General features: G+C 37.2%; 1 non-coding gene across 1 annotated transcript; it reads left to right on the top strand.

The window, feature by feature from the left end:
* The first annotated feature begins 5,203 nt into the window (after positions 1 to 5,203).
* Positions 5,204 to 5,276, top strand: TRNAF-GAA (transfer RNA phenylalanine (anticodon GAA)). The gene has a single exon. It is a non-coding gene; the product is annotated as a tRNA-Phe (tRNA).
* The last annotated feature ends 5,743 nt before the right edge of the window (positions 5,277 to 11,019 follow it).

Here is an 11,019-nt window from a genome sequence, read left to right as displayed (position 1 = left end):
TGAATTAGGATTCAAGGGTTGTTTTAAATTTAATATTTCTGAGAGCATGACTAAAGTAAATATAAAGTTTTATTGTAGTATCAATGACATGAGTGATTTTTGTTTTAAGTGTATTAGGGCACTAATTTTCTTTGGTGCATGATAATGAAAGACTCCATAATGTTTTATGCAGGGATGAACTTACCCTGTATTATTGATTAGTTACGTAGAATATTATTTCTCGTAGAGATTGCTACGTGTCAAGAAACTACATGCTAAAAAGATATGATATATTTGTCTGGTGTTTAAGTGACAGTAATAATTTGTTTTAATATAGATAGTTAACCTATAATAGATTTTGTAATGGCATGAAGACATACAATCTGAATTATTTAAAATAATTAATACAAATGTTATCTTGCTTAAGTTTAATCTACGTATATTCTTGGGTATGTTCCAAGTTAATAACCAATGTTATTTGTTCGTATAGATTACTTTACTTCCGAATCTCGGGACGAGATTCTTTTGAGATGTGTATAGCTGTAACGCCCGTATTTAAAATACGTAATTTTCTATTTATTAATTAATTAAATTATTTATTTAAAAATCGGCTGGATTGGATTTGGGATACGCGGGCCTGATTTTTGGGCCCGAGTCTGTGTTGGGCTTGGGTTTCAAACCCAAGTATATATTCGTATTGTTCTGGAGAATAGGGTTCTAAGAAAAATAAAATAATAAAAATGGAGGCTCGAGCGTTGGAGCGCGACGACTCGGACTCGGAGAAATTCGTGGAGCTTGGGATTAAGGTGAGTAGCTATTTTGCTATTTCACCGGATTTATAGTTTTCGTATATTGGTATATACTGTCTAATGTTTCTGTTTTTTTTTATACTGCTTATTGTCTTGTTTTTATTCGACGTCGTGTTTGTCGAGTTGTTAAAACTCTAGTCAAACACTGTCTAACTATAATACTATTGGGGTGGCTATTTTATTTGAACTGTCGAAGTTTCGAGGAGCGTTAATGGAGGTGTGAACCCTCTCATCTGTAATACTGTGATAATGAGGGTTGGTTTTTATGCGTTTTTAAATTGTTGGGAACTGTTAGACATGCATTAAATCTCGTTGGTTGATTAAGGGTGGGACATCGGGATTGATATTTGGGTACTGTTGGAAGCTTGAAACGTCGACAGGCGGTAATGGAGGCGCCAACTCGAGTTGGTACTGCTTTAAATTGTTGTTGTTTGTTTTTGGTGGGCTATAGTGTTGTTTTGGATGGGCTATGAGGATTGATTGATTATTTGGAGAGTTGGGTGGGCTGTTGGAGCTTGGAGAAAGCTGGAACCGTTGTTAATGGCGGCACGCCCATCCTCCAGTAAACTATTTAAACTATTTATGGGTTTTTGGAAGTGGAGAGTGCGTCACACCTTGGAGATCGAAGAGTCGGGAACAAATAATGTTTTTCCGAATTCTATCGAAATTCGGGGTGTGACAATAAAACTCTCCCTTTTTCTGTGTAAAACTCTCTCTGTTTTTAAAAACTCCGTGTGAACTCCTTTTTGTTTTCAAACTCCCCTAAAAACAAGGAAGGAAAATTTATCTTTTAACCCTACTGGGTTTCCTATCCTTACTAATATCTATCCTATTTTTGTTTTACCTATTATTATTATTATTATTTTGGTAATAGGAAAAGTAAAAGAAAAACACGGGGTGTTATATACCCCCAATTTGTAAGATCCAACGGTCATGTTTCTTCATCTGGAAAAAAAAAAACTTCATCGCATAGCCGTTGGATCTTGCAATAACTGGGGGGGTATCACTAATATTTTTGAAAATTGGGGGGGGGAGGGGTAACACTACCAACTAGTAATGGGGGGGTTAGTCTAACTAACCCTAAGTTATTTAACTCTTAATGGATTCTATAGCCCATATTTTAATGAGGTGGTATATTTAAACTGCAATGTACACCTGATGGAAATCCACCCATGTGAATGTAGAATTGGGTTAGTTCTTATAGATATTTGGGCAAGTATTCTAGAGCATTCATGTAGCATAAGTAGTGCAGGGCCAAAAATGGCAACATCGCAGAACAAACAATATAATTAAATAGCAGTGTGGGTGGACGTTATCTATTTCACTACAAGGGAATGTTGGTTCAAAGAATTTATTCCACCACTTTCACGTAAGATAAGATTTGTTGCCCTATGACTGGTTTAAGCACGTAAGACACCAGGACCTTAAGCAATGTTATTTCGTTTTTCTCTCGCACTTCGTTAACCCTTTTGTCATATCTTATTCCAAAATAGTGGGGGATTGTTGGAATTCTCCTTCGTGTATTTCAAATTACTTGTACAAAGTGGAGAAGTAGAAAAATGAGTGTTCCCTCCCACATTGGTAAGCTACCACTAACTTTGTCGGGTTCGGGCTTGAACTTGGGCTTCTCGTGTGTGATATATATGTTAGTGGGCTTGGTCAATTTCCAAAATTGGTTTTGGCTTCTTAAGCAAGTTTTGATTTCCTAATTACAGTAGGTTTTTAATACTATTTTAGAAACCTTTGATCTCTATATAAACTCGACTCATGTACAGATCTAGTTACTTAATTAAAAAACCCAAAAACCTTTTCTCCCTCTTCTTCCTCCAGTCGCCAGAGAGTGTTGTATTGATGTTCTAGAGAGTAGCCTATTGAAGTGTATCTTAGGTCTACTTCTGTCATTGAATTCTGTGAGTAGAGACGTTTGTGAAGCCTTTTACACCATCTGAGGGGGGAGAAATCTTTTTTTAAGTACAATGTTTTCACATGCCTTGAGAGTCTATTCTTCCTCTGTCGTCCTTCTGTTCTATTCGATTATCTAACCCATTTTACAACATAATATGTATGAAGTAAAGCTCGGAAATTGATAAGGAAGTTGCTTAGTTAAAGTGTAAATTGATCACACGTCATGCATGTCGTTGTTGTCACTCTATACGTGAGCCTGTGTTTTCAGATGTCGAATGATGAGATCACTCCGTGTTGTACCTGGGTTAGGAATTAGGAAAGAGACAAGGACAAAACGAACAAGAACTACCAATGTGTGTTAGACACTGTCCTTAAGGAAAGATTTTGCCCCCTTCAAATGGTGCAAAAAAGCTTCAATAGGCGTCTCCTCTAACATAATTTCAATATATGGTTCGTAGAAGTAGGCTGATATGCACTCAAACAGACTATTCTTCTAGAACGGCAACACAACTCTCTCTGGCGGCTTAAGAAAAAAGAGAAAGAACTGACTTTAGGATTTGTAGAATTGTATCTTATATATGGACGTTAGTCCTGTTTATATAGGGAATAAGTCGATTTAGTTTCCAAAATAGATTAGAAACCTACTGTTAATAGAAGACTAAAAATGTGGTGGAGAAGCAAAAAATAGTTTAGGGATTGGAATTGGCCAAGCCCACTAATATATCACACAAGAAGCCCAAGCCCAAGGCCCCAAGCCGACCCAACATGTCACGACGTGACTCGGTGTGGGCATGGTCTCCCTCCTAACACAACACAAGCACATTTGTACCCTAAAAACACCCTTTTAAACTAAGAGTAGTCTACTCACAAAGTTAGTGGTAGCTTACCAATATGGGACTATTACAAAAACACAAAGTGAAGAGAAACACTCAATATTTTTCTTCTCCACTTTGCACACACAAGTAATTTGAAATATAAAACAAGGAATTCCAACACTCCGCACATGAATGATCGAGAGCACTATATACCATATAAATCTGAACGCTTGTTGCTATAAGTCGCATGGAATCAGAATAATAATTAATGAAAACAAAGACTTATCGAGAAAGATAAGTTTGGTATTAAAGCAAGAAAAAGTCATGTCTCAACATGTCTTCCATAGTAATAACTAATAAGGAAGGTGTGGGGGAGGAACTATACATCACATATTGTTGAGCAAAGGTTGTAACGAACTTGTAAGCCTGCAATCCCTTTGTATGGATTATATCTTGTTGCTAAAGCTTTCATTTAAACATTTATATGTTAGGTACTAGTTATCTTTCGACTTTAGTACTCAAGGGCCACAACCCCTATTCGTGAGGTTGTAAAGCAGACGCAACATTAGGATTATAACTTTGAATTAAAAAATTATTCAAGACAAACTGCACTAGCTTGATCCCATCTGCCTCTCATAATTTATTTATAAGTTATAACTGCTAACAACCCGTTATGTTGTCACGTACGAGTGTCCCTCTTCTTTGCCGACTTCTTGCAGTGATATCACACTACCACGTACCCTGCGTCCCTGCATACATCCGGGCGTAGTGTACAAGCTAGGGGGATTGTGTGTTTCAGACTTTCAGTGTTTGTTTTGTTGGTATATGTTGTTATTCTCTTTTAGTAAATGGGGATGCTAGAGCAAGTGGATTAAGTGTATTTATTTTTTGGATGAAGGGATTATATAAGTGTGGAAAAGGGACAGAGTACGAGGAAGAGATATCCAAACAAGTGAGGCGAGAAAAAGGGTTATACAAGATGATAATTTCATACAACTGTCATCCAGTGTCTACATAGATCTAAAACCTAGCAAATTTTACTTCAAAATTTTGTTATGCATCGTTGGTATGTCCCGCGTCGGAATCTGCCACTATGTCTATTGTCATGAGGTAAAATCAGTAGTAGATATGTATTGAAAATATCTTATTGGTATGTCGAAACTCGGATAATATTTGGTTGAAAGCAAGGACCAAAATATTGCTTATATTTTTGAAATATTTATATTTCGGTTTTTGAGGTACCTGATATAGATATATTGTAATATATCGGATAGATATATTAACACATTTTGTATCTGATATATATCAGATTTTTCGATACATCGATATATATGACTGATATATATCTAATTTAGACCGTTGACTTTGACCAATTTTGACCGATTTTTATTAATATTTCCTATATTTTTTGGTATATCGATATATAAAATAAAATTTTGACCGGTCAACAAAATAATATATATCCACCAATATATTGATATATCCAATATATATAAGTTTTTTAGGGTCCGACATCTAAATATTTAGCCTTGGTTGAAAGTTTAGTAAGAGATCCTCAACTCAATTAGATTCTTAAAATCATTGAGCCCCTAAATACACATTATTTATTTAAAACTCCAAAAAAAAACTTGCTGCTGTAAGCCACAGTTGTAATTGTTGAGTTACTAACTACGATATGACGTGATGAGCAAAGCGGCGGGGATAGCTCAGTTGGGAGAGCGTCAGACTGAAGATCTGAAGGTCGCGTGTTCGATCCACGCTCACCGCATTATATTTTCGTTTACTTTTCAATACCATTTTCCCCTGTTTCTAATTATTATCTAACTTATCTTTGTCTTCTGGTCAGTTGGGTCAGGAACTCAAATCTCTTCATTACTGTCAGGAATTTGCAACTCAGCTTGATTGTTTCTCTCTTGAGCAATGGAAATTAACAGTACAGTGAGGCATATTAAGCACCTCCCCAGTCCTTTTACCACAAATTATTCCCTGTATAAGATTGCATCCGAGCTGAGGAAATAGCAAAGTCATTTTTTTTGGGTTCTATTACTGCCGGACCCCAATTTGTTTTTAGACAAAAAAAAAAACAATTATTACAATGTTATTGGTTTGAAAATCTAAAAAACAATTATACATGTATCTCATCAAAAAAAAAAGTTGGATTCGAAAACCTTAAACTTAACTTAATCTCGCCAGTCATTTCATTTAGTTTAAGTCCCAAACGACTCGCCACACCGCTTTGGGACTTAGTCCAAACGATCTAGCCGGATCGTTTAAGTTTGGGGTTTTCGAATCCAATTTTTTGTGACCAATGGCATACTTGTAATAATTGTTTTTTTTTAGATTTTTTGAAACTAATGGTACACTTGTAATAATCGTTTTTTTTTTTAGTCTGCCCAACACAAATTGGGGTCGGTCAATAACAAATACTTTTTTTTTTTGTCATCTCCGAGTCATAATTAGGGGTGGCAGTTTTGTACACGACCCACTAACTCAACACAAATCCAACACGAAATTAGCGGATTTGGGTTGGGAAAAAAAATTTGGGTCATTTAAGGGTTGACCCGCCAAACCCGTCAAATAAATGGGTTGGGTTAGGGTCACACATGTTAACCCGAATAACCCGTTAGTATACCCGATTAGTTCCCAGGTCCAATGTCGGGTCATCAACCCGTATGACCTGTATGACCTGTTTAAGTCCTTAAATATATGTTTCCGAATTTTATTAAATCTCATCATCCCAATTACCTAAAAGAAAATACTAAACAGAAAAAAGATTAACTTGATTTAGAAGGATCAGCCGTCAATCCAACATATAGAATATTATAGATTCATTTAATAAAATATATGATCACATACATTAACATTGAACCTTTACCCTAGTTTCAATTATATAAAGAGAACAATGAAATCATCAAAGTCACAATAATATTTACATTTATTTAATAATAGGTTTTCCCACGAGGTAGGAAAGTGGACAAACTGGACATACATGGTTGTTGTTTATAATTTGGTTATGTTTTTTGTTTGGCTAACAGGTTATTTCACTTGTTTGGTTCAGGCGTTCAGTAGATGCATGTGCTTCAACAACTCTGCGCACTTTTGCAAGTTCTTTTATTATTTAGATTAATAAATATTCTTTATCCAAAAAAAAACATAACTTACGGATTATCTGTTAACCTGATCCGAAATTGACCCACTGGCTTAGCGGGTCACCCGTTGGATAACCCGTTACATATGTAGGTTGGGTTTGGGTTTGACAAACTTGACACGATTAGTAATTGAGTCGGATTTGGGTTTGCTCTCCTAACATGTGACCCGAGTATGACACGACACGAACCCGACCCAACACGACCCATTGCCACCCCTAGTCATAATTCATAACGCATAAGCCGGCATTGCATCCAAATTAAGGGTCTTTCTTTTTGCTTTTAATCTTAGCTACAGTCTACACACATACCTTTACTCTCCACTTGAGAGAATGTGGTAAATGGCAATCACTCTCAATGTCCCCAAGTTTCATCCTTGATTCAGTTGATTGTATGTTTCTTTTTTCAGACAACTACTAGCTAGCTTAAACTATGACCATCTCCTGCCACTATCCAGGGCACAGCACTTGCATCTATCTGTACGAATAACATACTGCTTATTGGGCGATGACTCTACAAATAGTGATTTCCAGAAATTGGTATGCATCTTCAGCAACGAAGGAACCTAACAACCAAAGGGTCAGTTTCAGGGATCTCCGTGCGCAACTGCGCAAGCCTCTGTTTAATATTTAATAGTACGTGCTAATAAGCCAGTTTTCTCAAGGGAGATAGAATTGCATTCTTGAATTCTCTTCTCTAGTACAAAGCTAGACTGTGTATTCACCTTAAAACAAATCAAACACAAGACTAGAAGATAATATTTGTTTTCATGAAAAGTCTCCACAATAGTGCCACAAAGTTTCTACGAATGTGGTTACTGGTCGGTGATAAAATGGAATTAGTATAATAGTCCATTAGATGGTTTTTATTTGGATCGTCGCCCTTGTTTCACTCATTGTATGATTGTTATTGGCACTAGTTGAAGATCTCCCTCATACATAGACTTTCACCCAAGTCATAAAAAAATTGTGTTGACGGAGATAATAGCCTGGGTCCACCTATACCATCCCGACCAATAACGGGATGATGGAGATTGCATGGCCTAGGGGAGGGGTTAGTATATGCATATATTTGTTGCCCATCTTACATAGTACATATTAATGAAATATTTTTACTTTCATAAATAAAAAAAGTACAACGATGTTTATGTGAAACAAACTTTCTTCTCCAGTACGTAATGGTGTCAAATACGTACTGCTTTTGCGAATTAATTACATTCGTTCAACTAATAGAATTAGTCACCATAAAAATAAAAATAAATTAGTCACTAGAGTCCAGAGAGGTGAGTCAATTTTCAACACAGTTCACACATCGTAACATGAACACAAATCCATGATAGCTTAGGCTGCTTAGCTTTGTAATTTCATAAAGTCGCATGCTCAAGTCCTGCAGTCTTTGTTGGGTCATAACGCATGCCACAAGCCAGTCATGCCATCCATCGAAAAGTCATATGAATGATTCTGTGCGCCCAATTCCATCACACTTGTGAAACGGGAAACAGAACAATTGACTTTCTGTTTTATTTTGTATTGACATGTTTTATGAGATTTAACTCATTTACACACGCACAAAATAGAATCTATGTATTGAAAGAAGACCATGTCAAAAGTCAACGATGTCGAGACTAGTCAACTTTCCTTTCTTTTGTAAACCTTTTCCCAATTTATCAATTTTTTTAATTAACCTTTTCCTTTCGCTATTCACACTTTAGTATTATTATGATGTCGTTTTTGTGCCTCACTTGGCTTTGATGATAGTTTGATGGCTGAATGGTAATGTGACAAAACAAAAATTAATTGGGACTGCGACCAACCGATCGTTTCTCCTGAGTATTTATAAATACCTAACTATAACTGTTTTTTTTCACTAATCCCGATAGAACTGTTTGTTATGAATAAAAGGTCGCATTGATCATTGATGGTTGACATGTTGTAATATTTTTCAGATTGGTGGCAAATAAAGTCCGTTCATCTAAATTATTATAAGGATTGAAATGCTCAGCTACAGTCCCGCAACGGTGAAATAGTATATTTTTAATATAATTCTAAATCTCTTCGTCTATCTTTTGGCTATTGTACTTCCTGTTTTTTAGTCGATTGATAATATTATCCTTTAATGCTTTAAACAAAATTAGTGTTTAGAAAACCGGACTGGTAGTTGAACCGGAGTCTGATTGGAACCGGTAAATTTTTGGTTCGGGTCAGGTATAATTTGAGTTTTTGGTTGGACCATCGGTGGTTGAATCGGCAAACCGGTTGAGCTCTAAACCGGATCACCTTTATTATTATTATTATTATTATTATTATTATTATTATTTTAAGTGAAAATTTTATTGATACTGATGAAGAATTTTACAAATAATTAGGACAAGCGTGCAACAAGCTGTGCCGCAAGTCCTTTCTGAATAGCAAATTCTATCATTCTAAAAACAAACTCGTTAGAACCAGCTGTCATAACGTTATTGTTCATAACTTGAAGTCTCTTGAGAAGCTAAACAGACTATTGTTCCAAGAAATCGAAAGTGTCGAAACTAAATGGAATGAAACAATCTTTGGTTAGCCCATCTCAAGCTTCCTCACTTCACCATCTTCTTCCCCGCCGCCGCTTTTCTCTTAGTTGCTTCTCCCACCTCAAAGTCACCATTCCCCAACCCTACCAACGGAGAGACTCCAGTTATATTAACACATGCATGTTTTCCCTCAGACCAACAGTAAATCAAGACATCCGCAGGCCGAAGAGTCATCTTCCCTCATTCGGATCAGTGAGAAAGTTAACAAGAGCTTCTTTCTTCACTTGTACCCCAGCCCTCCAAAATGCATCACACAAAATGTCTCTAACATGATCATGTCGGTATTTGAAATCTGGAAAATATCGACAGTGTGTTGCATGGTCCCCAAAAGCATCCAATCTACTCTTTTTGCAAATAGGGCATAAACCACCGTCAGAGTACAAAGAAATCATGAGACGGTATCGAAAAATAGAACGATACTCTACCGGCGACATTCGCTGTCCAAGTCCCTCCATCGGAATAGCAAGTAGAAAATATTTTGCGTGCTCCGACTGCAAGCATCTCATAACCGCCTTTTGATCTAACGGATAAATCAAACTCCCTCTCGAGACCCAAGAACAATCTTACCATAAAACGCCCGCCAAAACTTTTGTGGTTTTGAGGGACGGTAGCATTCACGACCCAGAGAATTGAGGTCAAAATCGGTAGGCAAAGACTCAATGCACTGCTAACAAAGATCAAGAATCTCATCCAAAGGGACTGTACCACAACTCCTAAGAATGTGGTCCTTAAGCTCAGAAGTCTGAAAACGGGATGCCATAAAAGCAAATGTAGAGACATCAATAGCACAATAAATACCTAAACCACCCAGATGTAATGGGAGTGTCGATAAACGCTACTGTAGATCACCGAAGGCAGAACCATCAGAAACCACAATACCCTGGAGAACACTGCGGAGATGCCGATCAAAAGTCTCAGCTGCCTCTCTAAAAAAGGATGGTGGACAAGTACGAATTGCGAAGACCAACTTAGAGAGCCCAACACAAGCTCGTAAGAGCGCTAACTCACACTGTGGATCTTCTAATACAGCTAAACGGTCCATCATAGTCATAGCCTTGTCAATACGCTTGCGCGCAAGACCCATGACAAAAGATGCATCAGTGCTAACTGCACCTCTAAACAACGACCCCCTGCTGAGGATGGGACAAATCTGAAGGAAAGAGACCGGGAGTAGAGCGATGTGGATCCAGTGATAGCCAAAATATCTCAATTTTAGCTACATTAAGAACCAACCCATAAGAAGGTCCTTCTTCTTGAATCATACCCAAAGCTGTAGCCACCTGTTCTGTATCCCCAATCAAAGTCCCATCATCTAGGTACCATGCCTGTAGCAATAACTAACAACTGGACTATATCCGTAAAATTAGAGGATGCAACACCAGTGCAAATAGAAGGGGACCCAAAGGGTCACCTTGCTGGACCCCAGTAGCAGACTATATGTAACCATCCCCCACGTATAACCTCGCAGGTTGACAATACAAGTACTTGACCCAAGGGGCAATAGCTGGGCATCGGCTACGAACCTCTTTCAACATGATGGTCCGATCAACCATGTTAAAAGCATTCTAAAGTCGCTGTTAGCATACACCATACGGTTGACATTGTGTAAAATCGTCTCTGCTCCACCACCCCATACTGGAAATCCTGTAAGTATGTGGGGAGTTGAACCTAGCACCTAAACCAAATAGTCCAAACTCCAAACCAATATGCTACTATGTGTTTCTTGTATAAGAAATTTGTTTTGATATATAATACCAATTAATATTGAATTAAAACATGTATTTATTCATTTTATT

Source organism: Coptis chinensis, chromosome 3 (genome assembly GCF_015680905.1).
Source record: "Coptis chinensis isolate HL-2020 chromosome 3, ASM1568090v1, whole genome shotgun sequence".
NCBI classification, from domain to species: Eukaryota; Viridiplantae; Streptophyta; class Magnoliopsida; order Ranunculales; family Ranunculaceae; genus Coptis; species Coptis chinensis.
The sequence above is the reverse complement of the archived record's forward strand: the minus strand, read 5'-3'. Positions and strand labels throughout refer to the sequence as shown.